Source organism: Mesocricetus auratus, unplaced genomic scaffold, assembly GCF_017639785.1.
Source record: "Mesocricetus auratus isolate SY011 unplaced genomic scaffold, BCM_Maur_2.0 Super-Scaffold_100014, whole genome shotgun sequence".
In the NCBI taxonomy this organism is placed as follows: domain Eukaryota; kingdom Metazoa; phylum Chordata; class Mammalia; order Rodentia; family Cricetidae; genus Mesocricetus; species Mesocricetus auratus.
In genome coordinates, this window is record NW_024429197.1 from 49,267,859 (window position 1) to 49,289,724 (window position 21,866).

The following is a 21,866-nucleotide window of genomic DNA, read 5'->3' on the forward strand; positions in this document are numbered from 1 at the left end:
TGTTTTAGTTTTTGGAGATGGTGTCTCTATGTACCTCTGGCTTCCATAAAAATGTTCTATAGACCAGCCTGTTCTTGACCTCACAGAGATCTGCCTATCTGTACCTTCTGAGTGTCAGGATTAAAGGTGTGTGCTATTCTGTTTTTAATAGTGAAGGTTATTCTTTTTCTTATTCCTTTATCTGAGTATCAGACAGATACTGCTTCCTCGTGTTCTGTACAAAATTTAAAGACAGGCTTATCGCACAGAAGAGAAAATAAGGCTTTAAGAGAGCTATACAAAATAATGTATACTGTATATAAAAAAGAATGGCCTGTAACAACACTACCCTTCAATGCCAATTGTATCATATTGGGATTGGTTTTTACACTTAAGTTTTTAACTTTCCTAAAGATGCCACTTGATATATCCTATCACTGCCTATGAACTAAGATAATGATATTATCTCTAACTTTACCATAAGGAAATACAAGTCTAGAGAGCTAAATGATGTTTCCAATCACAGAAAGTAATATATTAACCAGTGACAAACCCTGCCACATCACCTTTTGTACAAGGAAGATTATAAATCCATGGTACCTCTTCACTCTGGCTACCAACTTCATAATAGAGTGCCCTATGGTCCTGATGCTTCAGTTCTTTGCTACCTAATGTAGTAGTTGACCACAGTTCAAAGGGAAATTTTACTGAGCATCTATTGTCTAATAATATTGACTTAGGTTGTGCTAGAAGCAATCCTTGTGTGGGGCAATCCTTGAATGGAGATACTACTATTCTCATGATACTAAAAGAAAAATATTAAGGTGTAGAGAACTGAAGTTGTCTGTGAAAAATCACCGAGGTAACAATGACCAGAAAGAAAGTTGAGAGTTGGCTCTCTAACTTCAGAATTTACACCTAAACCTTCCTAGGACTTTTCAAGTGATATTGCATCTCAACTTTGAAGCAACAGAACAACTTGAAGGTCAACATAATAAGAAGTAGACCAGAGCTGCTCTCCACACAGTCAGAGTCACCTTGTTAAATAAAAATTAATTTAAAAATTAAATGTTTGTCATTCCTTTTATAAGACAAAATCAGTAACAATGAGGGATAAAATGCCTCTTAGGACAGTTACATATTCAGTAGTCAGTTCTGTACTGCCTACTATGTCTATCTTAGCTTATAAAACTACTGAGCTGTTAGGTGTGGTGGAGCACACATAAAACTCCAGAGCAGGGGAGGCAAAAGCAGGAAGGTTGTAAGCTGAAGGCCGGCCTGATCCATATAAAGTGTTTCAGATAGGCCTGGACTACTTAACAAGACATTGTCTCCAAGTGAGAATATATGAGTTGTTCTGAGGAAGTCTGACATCTCTCTGTACACCAGAGGCAGGTTTTGTTACTCAGCAACTCCCATGCTGGAACTCTGACACGAATCCAGTATCTCAGCTCTGCCCAACTGTAGCTCCATTCACATGCTGTACGCCACATATCTCTGGCCTTTGCCTGGGAGATCTATATTCTTCCTTGCTGCTCTAGAAAATGCTGGCGTATTGCCCTAAGTATTGCTCCCCTTTGGAAATTTCCTTGATTGCAGCCTTCCTCTCCAACCAAATGATTACTCATTTGATTTAGACCTTCCCGCCTGTCTTGACTGGATGCCCTGCCATATAATGTGCCATTAATTCACTTAGCTGCCTTCTTTCTGACACTGTTGGCATTTGCAGAGAAAGAATCTTGGCTTCTTTGTGTCTCCATGACCAAATGCAGCATCTGCAATGGAAACCATTCAATAAGTCTCAATGAATGGAACAATCAGCTAACCCATGAATTCTAGCTACTCCTAACAAGAACATTATTCTCCTAATCTTTAGCCTAAAACACAACTAAAAAATAATGTATCTCCTTCTTATATCCTACTCTAAATGCCTGATAAGATTAGATTTACTTTCTTATATTTCCATAAAATAGGATAATCAAGCTTTCTAAATCATTGTCAGGACAAATCCATCCTAGTTCTGACTATTTAGATGTGAGTATATAACCTATAGTAACCATAGATACAAAGAAAGTAAAAAGGGACTTGTTAGGGGAGGGGCAGAAACTCTAGAGAAGGGTAGGGGGGAGAAACAGGGGTAGGTAACACTAAGGATATTTTTAAAAGCCATATGAAATTATATTACTTTATGTGTTCTGGAAATTACCTACAATATATATATATATATATATGAGAGTATGTGTATACGTATAGACATAAATTTTAAATGAAGTTACACCACTTGGAATGACACTCCCCACAAAAAACGATCGACTTCCTAACAAAAATCCAAGCACCAGGCATAGGAAACCTCCTTTACAGTTGTTGGTCAGGGGAGTGTAAGGAACTCCCAAAGCCATATAGGCTATTGCCATTTCCAGAAAATGGAAGTAAAACCTTATTGCTGAAGACATCACATGCTTTCGACACAAGACTTGCAGAAACAGAGCTAGACGTGACCTAGAAGCCTCCCCACTAAGGACTAGTTTTCATGGTAAAATGTACTCAGTAGTCCTATCCGACTGTAATGGCTACAAACTACAAAAATGGCCACAATGACAAGCTATCCCAAAAGGTGCAATAGGAGCACTTATATACTGGATTTAAGGCCTGCTCGATAGAAGGGACCTCATTCCTGACACTGTAAACCTACACAACTACGGAACCTACAGAAAAACCTGCTTTTACCACCTTCTTAAGCCAGTATAACTTCTAACTTCGTTTGAAATAATTATCCTTATACCTGCATGCTTCTTTTTGCAGCACGTGTAAAGCAGCAAGTGGTCAAAATGCAGAGAACAACTTACCCATTCCTGACTGGCACATCTACAACACACCCACCACACCTCAGGTTCAGGGGACACTGTGGGAGTGGGGGTGAAAGGCTGTAAAGGCCAGAATATCAGCACATCTGCTGTGAGATAGTATCTCCTACAGAGGACAGAGAAGCTGCACCCATAAAATCTCAACAATATGCCTTCCCAAACAGTAGCAAGTGAAATATCAACATTGATATGGGAAATCTCACAAGGTCCCATTCCTAGATTAAGAGCTATAGACAATTAATTAATTAATCAACTACCCACAGGAATTGGTTTTCCCAAGGGACAAGGTCCCCTGATAGGTTATCCAATCCCAAAGTGGTCAACCCTAAACACATATGCATGTGAGCAACAATAAATGCATTCAGCTAGTTGTATTTATAAATATACACATGCATGTAACATTAATAAATAATATGAGGCCATGAAGTTAAGGAGTAAGAAGGACACAGGAGTTAGAGCAAGAAGAGAAAGGGAAATTATTCTGATGCAGTATTCATATATGTAATTCTCAAAAAATAATGACTGTTTATTTGGTTTTCATAAAGTAAATGAGAACCCATCAGCATTGAACCTAAAGCTTCAAAACACAGAGCAGTACTTTCCATTATCTATATAACGGCGTGTATCTCAGACAATGACTGTCTTAGGAGTTCTCTGATAAGAAAACCAGGGTGGGTTATATACAGTTATGGGTTTTTTTTTGAGTGCATAATCTATACCACTAAAAGACATTCCCTACCTAGAAGGGGCAATTTGGTCAAAAAGAAAATGCCATGTGCTTCAAGAATTAGATATGTGATCATAATATTCCTTCTACTCCTCCACTACCAGAGATTTCCCAGAGGCTATGATGCCAGGGAGAGCATGGGGAATAACAGTGCTATAGGACAAAGGCTGAGGGGGTTACCATTTTATATGTCCCATGTATCTCTTTCCTCATTACCTTTAAATGAGGAAAACAGAATCTAAAGGAGTCTAAATGGCCTAGAAAGGAAAAGAAAGGTAATGCGTGATGAGGAAAGAGAAGAACATTGCACTGCCCTTTCTTTGGTGTCAGTGGTGTGCATCTGATGACACCAACTACCTACAAGAAAGATCTCCTAAAACACGGGTTCCTGGAATGAAGTCACTGTAGCCTAACCAACTTTGCTTCTAACCTGGCTGTGGTCACTACATACTAGAGTCCACCTTACGGGCCACTTAGTAAATTGCCCACCTTGTCCCTGCCAATCTTGACTAAACCATCAATCTTGGTAGAAGATACTTTCTACTGTGGTTTGGATGTGGTTTGAATGTGTCCCCAAAGGCGCATGTATTAAAACTTAATCCCCATTGTGGCATATACAGAGGGTAGAAACTTCATCCAACTATGATGTTTAGAGGTTCAGTCTTTGGAACATGACAGAACTAAATAAAGTCATTAGGGTAAAGCCTTCATAATTGAGACTTGATGACTTTATAAAAGGGAAAGAGACAAGAGGAAATAACCATATACACACTCTCTGACTCTTGACAAATGATGTCTTGGCCCACCTTAGAACCCTTGCAGCAAGAAGGCCATCATTAGAAGAAGCCTCTTGATCATGGACTTTCAGAACTATGAGTCAAAGTAAATCTCTTTTCATTACTATGCTACCTACCCATAGGTATTTTGTTATATTAATGTAATAAAAACAACTCCAAGTTTGATGGTATTTTATTTGATTATTTATGATTTGAGAAAACAAATTCAGAAATTATGTGTCCTCACTTATTACAAGAGCCCATCCAGTACTGTTATGTTGCTATTACCATTGCAAAACCACAAAGAGTCCGGTGGTTATGCCTCTAGAGGAAAGCTCAGCACAGGTCTCTGAAGAACAATACCCTTACTTTGCAGCTGTGGAAAAAGTACATTTTTAGAGTACTTTAGTGAACCATGCACTCTCAAACCAAAGCTCTGTGTGTATTACTCGGAGCTCTCTCCAGAGAATATACACAAACATGTGAAGCAGGACTGAATAGCCTGGCGGCAATAGTCCGTGCTGGATACCCCCACAATGGCCATTAGCACACCAAGAATCTATAGCAGTTCATTCCAAGATGGAAGCCTTAGGAAGGAGAGATCAGGGACGAAGCTGATGACCAAGACAGGAGACCTGGAAACCCTGTCTCATCATGGATCCACATGGAAAAGCTTAGGAAACGAGCATCGGATGTCCACGGGGGATGGAAGCAGCATCAAAGGCCTGCTCAGGAAAAATCAAGCCTCCACAAGCTTGCTGGCTTCCTCTTCCTTTTGCTTTTGTCTGCTCCGGCTTTCCCTCCAGCTTAACTACTATCCCGCAGGCCAGATGTCTCTGGAAATGCCTACACTGGCACACCCCAGAAGTGTGCTTTCATAACCTCCTGGGCAGACCTCTTCTCAGTCCAATCAAGGTGACAGTGGATTAGCCATCACAATACACATTGTCTCATCTGCATAGGGTACCTTCTCCCCCTGCCTGGCTGATAACCCAGCTAAGCCTAAGCAAATGTTGTTTTTCCTTCAGATACATCTCATGATTGTTAGTTACATTCCCTTGAATAATGGCATTTTCCTTATTCCTTCAGGAGTTGTTTGTTCAATGTTTCCCTCCCCTGGTGGATTCCCAAGTCCATTAGGGTCAGGGTCCTTTCTATCCTGTGTACTAATGGAGCAGGAAATACAAGTATGGGATAGTCTGGTTTCCTTTATTTTATACAAGTGGAGAGAAAGGGAGAGAAAATACAAGAGTAAGATTAGTAATTAATATACATCCAGTGATTTCTGTGTCAGGCACTAGGCTAAGACAATTGGCACTGCAAATCATAGCAGGCCACAGCTCTTGTTCAAGAACTTACAGTTATTATCTTATTTGAGTCAAATTATAAATGGTTGGTAAAGCAGGAACATATCTGGATTCCGAAAATAGAAAAGGGGAAATGAAAGACAAATTGGAGACAAAAGAAACCTTAAAGATTCAACATTTCTCCTTGACTTTTGTACCTTGATTATGACCAAATGCAGAGTCTGCTTTTAGATATGTTTAAACCTGGATATAGACTATAAAGACCTAAGTTTCTGGAAATATTGAAATAATTGGGACTTTTTCTGTTCCTTCCAAAAGGAATGCAATCGACGGGTCCTAACGGACATGCTGCATTAGCTGTGAGCAGCATACGTTAGCAGAGATAATCTATGCTACCTTCTTATCTCAAGCTCTCCAAAGGTCATGGACACTTGGTTGCTTGTATATGCTTGTCTGTTTTATTTTCCTTTAAAACCAGCACTCTAATGACAGTGGCACACTTTGGTGCTGAGTTGGGAAAACGAACCGAGGTAGTTAGCTGCTTCCTTGACTCACTTTTGTTCACTCTTTCTGGAGCTTTGCTGTCTGACATCCCACCCTCATTCTAACCACACCAGTTTGGCCACAGCACTGAGTCCTGAGATGACAAAGATTAAGCCCAGGCTCCTGAATAAGAAACGAAACATTCTAGATTTGCCTTGTTTTGCTTAAAGGGAAAAAAAAAAAAAAACAGGTAGTCTGTGACTGCTAGAGTTTGTACTCTGAAAATAACTCACCAACAAAGAAAAAGAAAAAAAGGATTTTTAAAACTGTTCACTTTTGGATATTGTTTTATTTTTTGAGATTAAGATATAATTATATGACGCCGGGCGTTGGTGGCACATGCCTTTAATCCCAGCACTTGGGAGACAGAGGCAGGCGGATCTCTGTGAGTTCTAGGCCAGCTTGGTCTACAGAGCGAGTTCCAGGATAGCCTCTAAAACAATACAGAGAAACCCTGTCTCAAAAAACCAAACAAACAAACAAAAAGATATAATTATATCATGAACCCCTTCCCTTTTCTCTCCCAAACCATTCATGAACCTCCCTGTGCTCTCTCTCAAATTCATGGTCTTCTTATTTTATTTTTTACTTGGAGCTCTTATCACTCAAAATGTTGCAGCTCATAACGTATAAATACAAAAAACTAACTTTGTAGGAGGAGCCAGAGGGTTGAGGACACCACGTGAACAGCCCCTACGGACTCAACCAACCAGGGCTCATAGAGGCTCACGGAGACTGAAGCAACAATCACAGAGGTGGATCTGCACTAGGTCCTCTGCACATAGCTGATGGCCGTGCAGCTTGGTGTTCGTGTGGGACTCCTAACAGTGGGAATGGGGGAGGGGTATCTCTGATTCTTTTTGCCTGAGCTTCGGACTCTTTTACTTCTACCAGGCTTCCACAACAGCTATACAGTCATGATATGAGGATTTGTACCCAGTCTTATTGTATATTGTTGGGCCATGCTCAGTGGATATCCCTGGGATGCCTGCCTTTTGTGAATGTGTGTGTGTGTGTGTGTGTGTGTGTGTGTGTGTGTGTGTGTGTGTGGTGTGTTTTTAAGGGAAACAGGAGGAGTTGATCTGGGAGTGGGGGGGAGGGATAGAGGGAGGGAGGAATTGAAGGAGAGAAAACTACAGTCAGGATGTAATGTATGAAAGAAGACTAAAAGTCAAAACAAAACAAAAAAACAAACAAAAAATAGCTTTATAGAGACTCCTCTGACCTTGGAAGCAAAAAGGGAGGACTGATACCTGACAAGTAAGAAGAACCAGTTCTATCTGGTTTTAGAACCCAAGTCATCCTTCTTCCATCAAAAGCCTGCCTACTTCCACTTCTTTCTTCAATGACCTAAACTGTTTTATCTAACTGGCTTGGTTAGAACTATCCCAGGGTATTTTTCATGGTTAATATGAATCGTACTATTTCCCTGACTTCCTTCTCAGACTATTTGTCATTTGTATGAAGGAAGTTGATGTGTGTGTGTGTGTGTGTGTGTGTGTGTGTGTGTGTGTGTGTGTTAATTTTGTATCCTGCTCTTTGGGAGCCCACTCCACACAGAGGGATACTCTCTCAGCCTAAACACACGGGGGAGGGCCTAGGCCCTGCTCCAATTGATATGACAGACTTTGAAGATCCCCCATGGAAGGCCTCACCCTCCCTGGGGAGCAGAAAGGGGATAGAATAGAGGGTAAGTGGGGGGTCAGGGGAGGAGGGGAGGGAAAGAGAACTGGGATTGACGTGTAAAACAAGCTTGTTTCTAACTTAAATAAAAAGAAAATAAAATAGAAAAATTTGTATCCTGCTGTTTTTCTGCAAGTGTCTATCAGTGTAGAAGTTTCCTAGTGAACTTTTTAGAACTTATGTGTCTACTATTATATCATCTGCTGATAAAGACACTTTGACTTCTTCCTTTCCTATTTGTATCCCTTTGATCTCCTTTGGTTGTCTTAATGCTCTAGGTAAGAATTCAAGTGCTCTATTGACTAAGTATGGAGAAAGTAGACAACCTTGTCTTGTTCCTGATTTTAGTAGAAATGCTTTGAGTTTCTCTCCGTTTAGGTTGGTGCTGGCTGTGGGCCTGCTGTAAGTTGCCTTTATTATGTTGAAGTATGTATCTTGTTTCCCTGGTCTCTCTAGGACTTTTATCATGAAGGGAGGCTGAATTTTGTCAAAGGTCTTTTCTGTACCGAGTGTGTGTGTGTGTGTGTGTGTGTGTGTGTGTATGTGTGTGTGTGTGTTCCTGTAAACACAATCTGCTCAGTCTGTATAATGTAGCTTGTATATTTTATGTTTCAGGGTTGATCATTTAACATGCTAACATGGAAGGGGGAAAGCTCATGAGGCCTCATCTCTAGACAAAGAACTACAGACAACCACAGAAGGTAGAAAATGGAAAAATGGTCTTTCCTTGGGAAAAGCATATAAGTTGGCTATCCAATACCAAAGGGTCAGTTCTACATTTTCAATACAGGGTCTTACTATATAGCCACAAACTCTCTAAAACTCAAGCTCTAAAACTCACAGCCCTGCTTCGACCTGTCAAGAGCTAGGATTACAAGTGTGTGCCACTGCACCAGACTCAAGAGGGGTTTCTCTAACAGAAGGTGGTCCTGGACCGGGAGCATGCTGAAGCCTCTCCCCTTTCACATCTCTATGTTTTTATAAGGACACCTTGTGGAGTTTAGAATGATGTGATAAAGGATAAGCAGGCGGTTTGGGAAATTCTCAGGAGACCACAGAAGCAGCGTTACTAAGAGAAGTAAATGTAAGTAGAACATGAATTCTAAACCAGCTAGTATTTCCATGGTATGTGTCAGCTTTTCATCACCATGTGATAATAACTCTATAGGGCATGTGAAGGAACATGAAGGGTATCGAAATTGAAGAAATCAGGGAGTTGCACTAAATTCGGATGACTCATTGGAGAAAGATGGTAGCGGGGACAGTCAGTCTTCCCAGGTGATGTTTAGAGTCTCCCAACTAAGTCAATGATAGGTCAAAGGACTTCTGTGCCCATGGCATACTCCTGGGGCAGAGTTCCTACCTGGAGCCAAAAAGATTCCTTATGTTCAGAATAATAACCCAGAAACAAAAACACTGAGAAGACGGTGTATGCATCATGGAGTGTCATAAACCAAGTGAGTTACAGGATCATGCCACATAAGCTTAAATCTCCCCATTAAATAAAAATGTTCTTGCCCTAACAGCTAATGAGGTGTGCTGCACTGAACACTTCATACGGTATATGCACAATGGCTCCAACGAACATGTCTTCTGCAGAACAGATTCTAGGTCCCAAGCCTTGAGAAGAAAACACAAGCAACTGACAATAACAGAAAAGGTGATGAAGCTAGTGAAATTGCTTGAGAAGAGAAAAGGAGGAGTCACTATTTACTCCATTGCTGAAGCTTCTTTTCCCTTTCCAAGAAAATCGAACACCTAAGAATTCGAGCATGGCCGGGCATTGGTGGCGCACGCCTTTAATCCCAGCACTGGGTAGGCAGAGGCAGGCAGATCTCTGTGAGTTCGAGGCCAGCCTGGTCTACTGAGCAAGTTCCAGGACAGCCTCCAAAACAATACAGAGAAACCCTGTCTCGAAAAACCAAAAAAAAAAAAAAATAGAATTCTAGCATGGTCTGTTAAACTTCAAAGTGGGCACTGCTAAAGGCATACTCCTTGGATAGGGTCATATTTGCCTCTCTTAAGGAAAATCTGAAGCTATTTTAGACCATGTGATTCCCAGAGTCCAGTGCATACATTCCTGCTGACTCACCAGGGAAGCCTGGAAAACTAGACCACCCTGGCAAACTGCTTAAGGATGCCATTCAACTCAGTTATTTTATAAACCCATCAGCACTTACAGGTGTCCTTGGGCTGGAAAGTGGAACCTGGTGGGTGGCCTGGTGGGTGGCCTGTGTGCTTTGTTGCAGACAGACAAAGACATGGAGTTTGGACCATGAGAAGAACCTAAAGAAGGTGCTCAACTCCACATGAAGACTTTTAAAATCAACAAAGAGCATCTAGCCAGGTGCCAGCCTTGGCTTTGTTAAAGGGAAACCCCAATTGCTTTAGGGAACATGTCATGATGCCCTGAAAAACACAAGCAGAGATGCTTCAAAGGTGTGAATAACAATAAAACTTGCATATGTTGTGTGTTAAGCTTGTTAAGAGTATTATGCACAAATGATTGTGTTGAATCAACATAGCTACAAGGGCAGAAGAAAAGTAAGATATCTTATTATTACTGCTGCGCCCACCTTCCAGGCTTATTATAAGGTTTGAAATGAGATGATAGATGAAAATATCTTTCCACCCCAGCAAGAGCTGACCTGGCCTGTCTGCTCTGCATACAGAGGTCTTTATTCATGAGAAGCCCACACAGACATGTTGGGAAGGTTGCCACCTCAGACCCTCAGACATCTCTGCCACTAAATGACTCATTCCATCTTTGTAATATTTGCGGTCACCTAACCCGATTAGAGCTCGAATTTCTGGAATGCTCATTCACAAGAAGAAAGCAATTTACTTCCCCTGTCCTTAGCTCTATCCTTCCTCTTTGCTTGCTCTCTTGAAACAGCCACTCCTTAGTCTAGCAGCTTGACCCTTTGGAAATGCATGAGCCCTCACACTGTCAGGGAGAGATCAAAGAGCTTTTCAATACCAAGAATTGCTTCACACTATTCCTGTTGATACATCTACCTAAAAGCTCAAGGGATGATCTCAAAAGATGTATGTAGCAGAAATAGTGTAAGAACCAGAGGATTAGGAAGTTTCCTGTGAGAGTTTTGTCTTACAGAAATGTCAAAAGTTAAATCCATGAAGTCTCACCAACATGGCTGCCTGGCAACAATTAACAAAAAAAAAAAAAGAGAGAGAGAGAAGAGATCATGAATTTCAAAGAAAGCAAGGCAGGATGTGTGGGAAGGTTGGGCCGGAGAAAGGGGGAGGGATAAATGATGTAATTATACTTGTAATCTCAAAAATATTAATGAAAAAATGGAGAGAATGGCTCTACACCCAAAATCACAAGTACAACTTATCCTTCCTCTAACCCTTTTCTCCAGTGCTCTCTTGACTGTGCCTACACCCACTCTCTAAACTCATGGAGTCCCCCAACTTCCTGTTTTCATTTCCTGAGTTTACCAGCCTCCTAAACAAGACTACAAGCCATTGGACATTTGATCTAGTCACTCCCCAGCAACCTCAAATCCACTTGTATTTCTCAATATGGCATTTACACAGCAAACTCTCACCACAAGATCAATGCTATTTTGGAATCTAGACGAGTGAGCACTGAGTCAAAGTTAACCATTCCGATTATTGTCGAACACACTCCCAGTGTCTGACCTCGGAACATCAAGAACTCTGCTCAGTCTTTTTACTTGACTAATTCTATTCTCTACTGTTGGTTTCAACAGTTTAAAAATGCACTTCTGTGTCTACCAGGGGACCTTACTAAGGATTGTGCCCTTGTTTTACATAGACAACATGATTTCTTCTTCCTTTCAAAAGCTGATATCTGAAGAAGAGGAAAATCAGAGGCTTGTGATAAAAAAAGTGATTTTTTCCAGATTCCCCCATTCCCAAGACCAGTAAATAAAGACATTCTCAAGGCTCATCCAATGTTCTCTTAGTTGCAGAGGTTCACCTCACCTACATTACTCTATTTATTCAAGGAAGCTCTGTTAACCTATTCGGATCTCTCTCTAAGCATCATGAAATTTTCAAGACAACATTTCTACATTGTCTAAAAAGCATCTGAAAATCCCATACCAGACTGGAGAGTGCTTGATACACAACCATGAGGACCTAAGTTCAAATTCCCAGAAGCCATGAATACTCTGACATGGTAAAAGGTATCTGAAATCTCAATGTTCCTACAGTGAGATGGAAGACAAAGACAGAAAAATCCCTGAAAGCTCACAGGCCAAGAAGCCTGATCTATACGGCAGTGAACAAGAGGCTCCATATCAAACAAGGTGAAAGGCAAGAACCAGTATTCATGATTGTTCTCTGACTACCTGCATGCCATGGCTTACTTGGACCCATATGCAAATGAAAACAGACACCTGTACATGCACACAAATTTTTTAAACTCAAGCCACAATTAATCTTTCCCTTTCCATCTCTGCCTCTCTGGATCTTACACGCACACACACACACACACACACACACACACACGTGTGCACACACCTTCTTTTATCTCCCCTGCACTAAAACGCCACCCAAGTTCAAGTCCTTGAGCTAGAAACCTGGTAGTCATCCTTGCTCCCTCCCTCTGCCCAACCCAATCCATCAACAATTTTTACACACATTATCTCCTAATCTTCTCTAAAGTCCAATCCCTTTTCCCTGTTCAAATAATGAACAACCTGCTCAAATAAGGAAATTAAAGCTGAAAGAGGTCAAGAGATTGCGTAATATCACACAACTAGTAAGAGGCCAAGCCAACTCAGACTCCCATCTGCCTCCAAAACCTATATTTAATATTAAAGACTTTTACCTCACTGGGAAGGGAGTTTGTTTGCTTGGTTTTTTTTAAGTCAAAGATACCACTAAGAATTACAAATGAGACTATGGCAACTGATGGACGGACAGGAAGCCAAATAAGGAAGTATCATTTTCATTTAGTGCCAAGTCACATGTAATACAGCTCCACAGTCCAGGTGATTTAAAAAAAAATCATAAGAGGATGGCATCACATCCAGACCTAAACATGATGTCAGCTTAAATTCATCTCATATAGATCACTAACTAACTACCTTCCATGTCTCATGACCAGAAATGAGGTGCTGGGATCTGGCACCTGCGTGTAGTAAAGATAATCATGTTCAAGAACGGGATGTCTTCAATGGCATCCTAAAGAATTTTCTTTTTAAAACAAAGAGAAACTCATGCTCCGTGCTAATAAGGATCTGGTGCATTTTCTTGTGTGAGAATAATAGAGACAATGACTCCTGTGGCTTTAGAACTGTAGAGGTTGGAGGCAAAACACCAGGCCTTCCTGAGACATTCCTTCAGAGGCCCGTTTAACTCAGTACCTACATGGCAAGTGTCTGAAGACTCCAAGAGGGCTGGCTGGTGAGATTGCTTCATGGGTAAAGGTGTGTGCTCCCAAGCCTGCCTACCTGAGTTTGACCCCTGCAACCCCCTCATGGTGGAAGTGAAAATGGACTCCTGGAAATTGTCCTCTGACCTACACATGTATGTACTCACACGCACGCATGCACCATGCACACACACAAATCAAAATGATTAAAAATGTGTAAGAACTCTCCTGAAATTCATGCCCTAGTAAAGAGGTGATCTTCATTTACTCCAAAAGTCTTTTTGGAGGGTTTACTAATTGGTTTTTAGTTATCATTGTGACAAAACAAAATTACTTAGCAGAGGCAATTCAAGAGAGTAGCTGATTGTAGAGTACAAGTACAGCCCATACTGGCAGGGAAGGCACAGTGGACAACTTGGCTTGTGGCAATGAGGACTTGTGCTGGTAACTTCTCACAGCTTAACATAGCAGGGAGCAGTAGTCATGGAAAAGGTGCTACTACCTCCTAAAACAGCACTGTTTTCTGAGCCCAAATTCATGAGTTGGGGAGGGACATTTCACACTCAAATCATAACAAAAAGCTTTGCTGTAAATGCTGAGTGTATCCTACCGATTGGAATAATGAGGATGATGCAATAAGAATAGCTAACATTTTTGAACAGTTGCTAAAGATCTACAAAGGACTGAATGTTTTACATACTTGAGCAAAGTCAGCTTCAAAGCAGTAAGAGTGGGCCCTACTATTCCCATTTTTACAGAGAACACTAAGACATTGCAGGGAGAAGACCATTGCCATACATCTTGTACATATTTAAGTGGATAGGCATACCTAATCTAAAACAAAAAAAGAGCCAAAAAATTGAGGCTATGTAATTTTTTATTCCAAACGAAGAAATAAAGTATCCTTTTAATACAGGACTGCTCTTCACCTAGTGACAGAAATGGTGTAAACAGACCAATTTTTGTAATTGACTGGCTTGACTAAGCATTATAAATGTAATTTCACATACATGTTTTAAAAAGTCCATGTTAGTGGCCAAAAAGTCTATTAGCTTTAAAGACCTTCATTTTTTTTCAATGTACTTATTTTATTATGTGTGTATGTGTATGTGTATGAGGGGTGTTTTGCCTGCATGCATGTATATACACCATGTGTGTGCTGACTGTCTGTATGCACAGCATGTGTATGCCTGACTGTATGTATGTACACCATGTGTGTGCCTGCAAGTATATATGTGCAGCATGTGTGTGCCTGTATGTATGTATGTACAGCATGTGTGTGCCTGACTGCATGCATGTACAGCATTGTGTGCCTGACTGTATGTATGTACAGCATATGTGTGCCTGGCTGTATGTACACCATGTGCATACCTGGTGCCTGAGTCAGAAGAAAGTGTCAGATCCCAAAGTTATGGATGGTTATGGGCTGCCTTGTGGATGCTGGGTACCGAACCTGGGTCCCCTGCAAGAACAGAAGGTACTCTTAACCACTGAGCCATCTCCCAAGCCCGAAGATCTTTATTTTTTGCACTCATGGTGCTCAACCCTCACTTCCTTATAAACAGAGCTCTTTTCAAATTTCAAGCATAAAATGAAAGAAAACTGAATTCAATTTTTTATTGATGAAGTGGGTTCTTTTTGCCAGAGTTACAGAAATGGGAGGCCTGGTGGTGGTGGGGGGAATACCAGACTCGGTCTGAATCTCTTTCTGGTCCTCATTAGTGCTGATCGTCAGTATTGCAGTTTTACCCCCCCCCTTGCTTGGGGCTCTCTGTCTAGTTATGACTAACCAGTTATATGGAAACATGTTTCACAGGCAGGAGAGATTGTTCTCCATTTGAAAGCACTTGCTGATCTTCTGTAGGACCTGGGTTTAATTCTCAGCACCCACACTATGGTACTGAGAATTCAAGGCTCAGTCGGATATTGGTGGCACATGCCTTTAATCCCAGCACTCTGGAGGCAGAGGCAGGTGGATCTCTGTAAGTTCGAGACCAGCCTGGTCTACAAGAGCTAGTCCCAGGACAGACTCCAAAGTCACAGAGAAACCTTGTCTCGGAAACCCCCTCCCCAAAAAAAGAGAATTCAAGGCACTGACCTCTACAGGCACTACACACATGTGGTATACAGATATACATGCAGGAAAAACACCCAAACACATAAAATAAGATAAATAAGAAAATATGTTTCACTTCTGTCTTAGGATTTCTATTGCTATGAAGAGACACCATGACCATGAACTCTTATAAAGGAAAAACATTTAACCAGGGTGGCTTCCGTTTTCAGAGGTTTAATCCATTATCATGATGGTATAACATGGTGCTGGAGGAGCTGAAAGTCCTGACCCACAGGCAACAGGAAGTGGTCTGAAACACTGGGCATGGCTTGAGCATTCATGAGATCTTAAAGCCCACCCCCACAGTGGCACACTTCCTCCAATAAAGCCACACCTCCTAACAGTGCCACTCCCTATGAGCTTATAGGGGCCAATTACATTCAAACTACCACAACTCCCATATCAGATATAAATTATAATACAAGTCTCTTCAGAGCTTTTGGTTTTTGAAGTTGCTATAGTGACCAAAAGATAGTTGCTCCATTAGCCTGTGTTCTGAAGGAAGTTCAGCAAGCAGAACCCATGGGGATCCTGTGTGAGCATGTGCCACAAGTGAGAACTATTCTGTTTTTTTTATGGACCAAGATTTTGAGACTGTTTGTAACCACAGCCTAGCATGATTTACCTTGGCTAATTCAACTGCTTTGTTTATAGCTTAGCTGATGGAGTAGCCCCAATGAAAAGTCCAATAGAGATGCAAATGTCACACAGTCCCTCTGAACATCTTTTCCAGTAATAACTCCATTTGTCTTCTTGTTAAGTTCACATTTCTCTCTAAAACGTGTTCCTCTCTCTCCCCACTCTCTTGTTTGCTTCTCTTCCTGCCTCCTCCTTTTGTGCATGCCATACCCACCGACCCCCACTCATGCTCAGCATTGCTAAGTAGCCCAGACTGGCCTAGAACTTTACCTCAGTTTGATGGTGACACTCCTGTGTTGATGATGGAGTTCATTGGGAGTACTGAGGAGAAATGAACATAAAGGGGTGAGTGTGACAATTTTATCAGTATCCACCAAAATGAAGCTACCCTGAAACTTACATGAGAATTACACACACAAAAATAACTATTTTTAAAATGATTTTATGTATATGGATGGGTGTTTTACCTGCATGTGTATCTGTGTACCACATGTATGTCTGGTGCCCACACAGGCCAGAAGATGGTTATGAGCCAGCATGTGGGTTCTGGAAATCAAACCCAGGTCCTCTGTGATAGCATGCTGCCAGTGTGTGCTCAGACCACTAACCATCTCTCTAGCCCTAAGTGTAAATTTTGAGACCTACAGAGAGATGAAACAAATTAAATCTATTTTATATACTAAATCACCCGTGCTGGCTAGTTTTAGGTCAACTCAACACAAGTTCAAGTCCTCTGGGAGGAAGGAACCTCAGTTGAGAAATTGCCTCCATAATTTAGATCCAGCTGTGAGCAAGCCTGTGGGGGGGGGGGTCTTCTTAATTAGTGATTGATGTGGAAGGGTGGTGCTGCCCTTGGGCTGGTGGCCCTGGGTGCTATAAGAAAGCAGACTGAGCAAGTAACAAGGAGCAAACCAGTAAGCAGCACCCTTTCATGGCCTCCACATGAGTCCTGACTCCAGGTTACTGCTCTGCTTGAGTTCCTGCCCTGACTTTCTTCAGTAATGATCAGCTATGTGGAAGCATAAGGCAAATAAATCCTTCCCTTCACAAGTTGCTGATGTTCATAATGTTCCATCACAGCAATAGAAATTCCAAGACATCATCTGTCTAGAACTGTATCTCTTTGTCTTCCTAAATGTGTACCTAGCGAAAACTCCATTTGTACTGGAAGCTGCATCTACCTTTATACCATGTTTCAAGACTTTCAATTCATTTTGATAAAAACTATGAGCTTTTAAAATGTAATTTTCACTGAATAAAACACATATACATAAACATGTATTTGTAAAATTAACATACTGTACCTGGGTGTCTGCAGGCAAGGGGCTGCAGGGCTGTTTTGGAATTCAGGAGGAAACAATTCTAACATACCTGCAAACTGAAGAATACATGGTTCTTATAGACAACTTATAAGTTAATTTCTGGAAAGAAGCTGAACGTATTTCTTTCAACTGTGGGGATCTTTTTAGTTTAACGTCCATTTTTATCAAAATAACACCATGACACCATTACAACCTCCTAATAAAAAGGGCATTCACCTATTTGGGGTTAGGTAGTTTTAGAATCAAAATAATTTATCATTTGGGAGAAGTGAGAACGAAGGCAAAAATAGATTAACTCCTAGTTTGCAGAAAACAAGCAACAAAGACTTATTAACTATGATGGCGAGGGTTGATGAAGAACAGGCTTCCAACAGATGGTGGTAATGAACCATTATGAGTACTTGGGCATAGAAAATTAAACATCGAAGTGAAGATGTTGAATAGAAACTTTGTTGTGCATTCTTCGTGTATTAAGCTATGGAGAAATTGACCCCAAGGTTTGGCAGTTGCTAGTGTGCAGAGGGTATTCAAGGGTAGTTTAAGGCTAGTAAATTAGGAAAACAGAGTTGCTGGCATCAGTCAACAGGTAGAAAGTTCAGGCTAAGAAAAATAAGCCACGAAAGAGACTGAGGACAGAGAACCAAGAGGGTGTGACGACAGAAAGACTAGTCAGCTGTACTAATGTGCCTCCTTACTCACGATGTAAACTCAGCTCTCTGTTACTTCTGCCTGTGCCTTGACTGGAAACACTCAGGGCTATCCTCCACTATCTCAATACTCACTTTTCTCCTACTAATCTTTTGCCCAGGAACTTACTCTCCCTGTCCATACTATTTGTCCTTCAAGACAGAGCAAGAAGGCTATCACTTTACATTGCATGTCCCAACTCCACTAAGAAAAATGATCTCATACTCCATAATACCCTACAGAACACTATATGTCAAACTGTATTATGTTTTATTCTATAATGATACATATATCAAGTCATCTAGGAGATATATTTTTTTCTTTGTGTCCCAATCACACTGTTTTACAGGCCTCAATCCTCATGATACACTCAAGTGCATGGCATGCAATAGGTGTTCATTAAAGATCTTAAGTGGATCAAACTAAAACACAAGTTCTCAAATATTCAAAAATATCTTCAAAGGACAACTACTTTTATCATTTCAGAGTTCTAGTGGTCAGCATGGAATCAGCCACTATTCAAAGCCACTAATTCAAAGGAATTACTCATCTATTTTCCTAACCCTCTTAGAAACATAAGAGGGTAACAATTCTCAGGAAAGAGTGTTTTCTCAAGTCCTATCTTATTTTACAACTATAGGAGGAGGGAATGAAGAAAAAGAAAAAGCAGGGGGATGTGAGCAGCTTTGCTGTCATGTGCTTCACCTGAACATGTACTAATAACTATTTAAAGACTCGTTACACCAACCTTTTCTCAAGATCATGGGTGTGAAAAGAAGCAAACTGCAAGAGTCTTGTGGGTGGAGTGACAACAGTGACCCATGAACTTTAAACAATAAATTTAATCTGTAATGCAAAGACGGCACCAGTGTGAACCTTGGATCCCAGAAATCAGTTAGTCGAAGTAGAAGACTGAGGAGGGCGGATTGGGAACATTCTCATGACAAAAACAAAAAACTAAAACAAAACAAAAAACCAACAGCTTATTGATATGTCAGTAAGGTGGTGGACTGTTGATTACCATGACTTAACCATTCCGTAGTGTCATACATGTATCAGAACATCATACTTGGGAACAATATTTAAAATTTTTGTCAACTATGCCTCAATGAAAAATAAGTAATTGTTTTAAAGTAATGTGGCAGGTATATGATAAATAACAAATCTGAGTTTAATCACAAGAAGTCAGGGAGCAGAAAGAGTAAGGCCTTTTAGGAAGGTCCAACCTGGATTTCATCCTCAGCTGCATCGTGTGCTATTTACATCATCCCACATCAACATTATATCATCCCACACCAACATTATATCATCCCAAGCCAATAACACATCATCCCAAGCCAACATTACATCATCCCAAGCCAATAACACATCATCCCAAGCCAATATCTCAGCTTTTCTGAACTTTGTTTTTCACATAAAACATGACAAAAATACCTCTTACAACAACTCAGTGAGTTACCATAAAAAGAAATTCCCAGCATCAAGCAGGTTTATAGTAAGCAGCAGCCATTGATACTGTGACAAATTCTAAGAGACTGTGTGTGGCCTGTTTAGCACCCCCTATTGATCATCTAGTCTGGTTTAGTACACAGCAAGCCTCTCCTGGATGCCATATGTGCTCTAAATTCTCAAAGAAGCATTGGTTATCTACGTGGTGAAGAGCATGTACTCCCCATCATGTAGCAGCTGTGTGACCTTGGAGAAATTATTTCCTTAAGCCCAGTTTCTTCATCTGTGAAAAGGAAAGAACAGCAATACCTATCTCACAAAACCACTGCAAGGACTACTAAAGGAACCGATGCATATCAATTGTTTGTCATAAGCGTAAACACAGGCCAATGTGATGGTTATTGTTTCCATGGTATTGCTCTGAACTAAATAAACAAATCAGGGATTTGCAGGCTGACTAATGTCCAAAGACAAGCAAGAAGTTGGCCAGATTCTAGGTGTTCTGATGCAAAGACAGCTAGTTCACACCCACAGCCTTCTTCATACAACATGCACCATGGAAATACTGATGTCTAGACAGGCTGCCTGGGCCTTCAACTCACCTGTAAGATTCAGCTCTACCACCAAGGGGGGTAGGGGAGTATCAATATTTATGTAACTCAAATTCTAGACTAAGTCTCTTCTTAAGAAGGGTTAAATACTTTTTTAAGGGGGGGACGGGAAGGTCTTACACTGAAGTCTAGACTGCTCAGGAATTCTCTATGTAGACCAGGCTGGTTTTAAACTCACACAATCCTCCTGCCTCCCTCTCCCAGACGCACCACTAGTTTTTGTGCATCCTATATTGTCATGAAAATGCAGCTGTCTCTAACTTCATTCCTTCATTTCATTCACTAATCATTCACTAATTCATTTCATTCATGGGTACCCTGCTCTAGGGAACATGGAGGGCTCTGGAGACAAAACAGGAAGTGACTCAGAGAGTCAGACATGCTCCATGCCTTCAAGAAGCCACAGTGGAGCCTTAACAATTTCAAGAGCACTAGAAAAGTGCTGAAGTTTGGTTTTTGTGGGGGAGAAACTGTTAAAATCTTCAAGTTTTAGTGACAGAAGCAGTAAGTCTATTAAGGTCTTACAAGTACAAATTTACTGGGATGTCAGAAATAAGAGTAAGGCAATTTTCTTTATCCAGCTACCAAGGCCTCCCTTGCTTTATAGACTAAAGACTAAAATAGATCTTATTTCAAAACACAGTTAGTGAAACATCACTTGATTTTAAATAATTCAAGACAAGGTTCCTGACAGTGGCTGGTGCACTCTAAAATGTAAGGCTGGTGATGATAGATGGCATATACGAGCTAAAAATAAGATCCAATTCGAGTATAATTATAACCTGACCTATAAGGGGGAAGTTCACTGTGGCCACTGACAGTAATGGAGCATTTTAAGGCCCTCCATTAAAATCTCCTGAAACAACGGTTCTCAACCTGTGGATCAAAAAAGATAGATTTATGACTGGGGGTTCCTAAAACTATCAGAAATATGTGTTTTCCAATGTTGTGACCCACAGGTTGATAACTGAAGGGGTGTTGTTTGTCTGTGCTGGGGATCAAATACAGTCTCTTATGAATTAGGGTTCTTTAAATAATACACACCTAGGCTTGCTATAAGAAGACATAATCTCCAGGACTTAGGAGCCTTTCAGAGCCCTAATAGGAAGCTGCCAACTGCAAATTCAGAGCATTAGTCTTAAGAGGCTTTGCACATAATTGCATTTAGAGAAAATTCAGACAAATTAGCAGACTGTTAAGCAAGTTCTTTCACAATAACTACACAGTGGAGTTCTCTGGGGTTTACAAGAGTCCCCAAGTCAATCCCAAGTTTAGCACATCTATGTTCTTTTAAAAGCATAACTCTTTGGGAATGGAATCATTACAAGCTCAAGTCTGGAAAAGGATCCAACTCTCATTTAACTTGATGAGTAAAGAGAGAGAGCGCTATAGAAAAGAGTTCCCTCAGGTTGCAAAGACAGGAAAGGAAAGCTTGAGCTGATACTGGATAGCGAAGAGAGAGCAGAGCCCAGAAAAATCTCTCACCCTCAGCCCAGCTTGCCTCTCAAAGGAGGAAGATGAAGCAATTGCAGAGCCCACAAACCAGAGGAAGGAGTGCACAGGAAGGGGGTGGGGTGGAACACGGGGCTATAGACTCCAAAACAGTCAGTCTACGTGAGGTTCAAGAAGCCCAATTAGACAGAATGAACATCCAAGTGTTTCCTGTTGTCATTCATTCGGGACCACATCCTGATTTCAGACACCATGGAAACACAGAGAGAAAAGCTACAAAATGCGAAGACTTTCAATACTCCCTCTGCTTTTCCCTTGTCTGAGCCGATCTGACCTCCCGCCT

General features: G+C 40.9%; 1 long non-coding RNA gene across 2 annotated transcripts in view; it reads right to left on the reverse strand.

The window, feature by feature from the left end:
* LOC110341677 overlaps positions 1-21,866 on the reverse strand; it is a 137,379-nt gene that overhangs the window by 68,791 nt on the left and 46,722 nt on the right. For both annotated transcript variants that reach the window (XR_005881359.1, XR_005881360.1), the window contains exons 3-4: positions 17,307-17,380; positions 16,273-16,323 (exon numbers count right to left, since the gene is read on the reverse strand). This is a non-coding gene — a long non-coding RNA (uncharacterized LOC110341677). The remainder of the gene's footprint in view (positions 1-16,272; positions 16,324-17,306; positions 17,381-21,866) is intronic.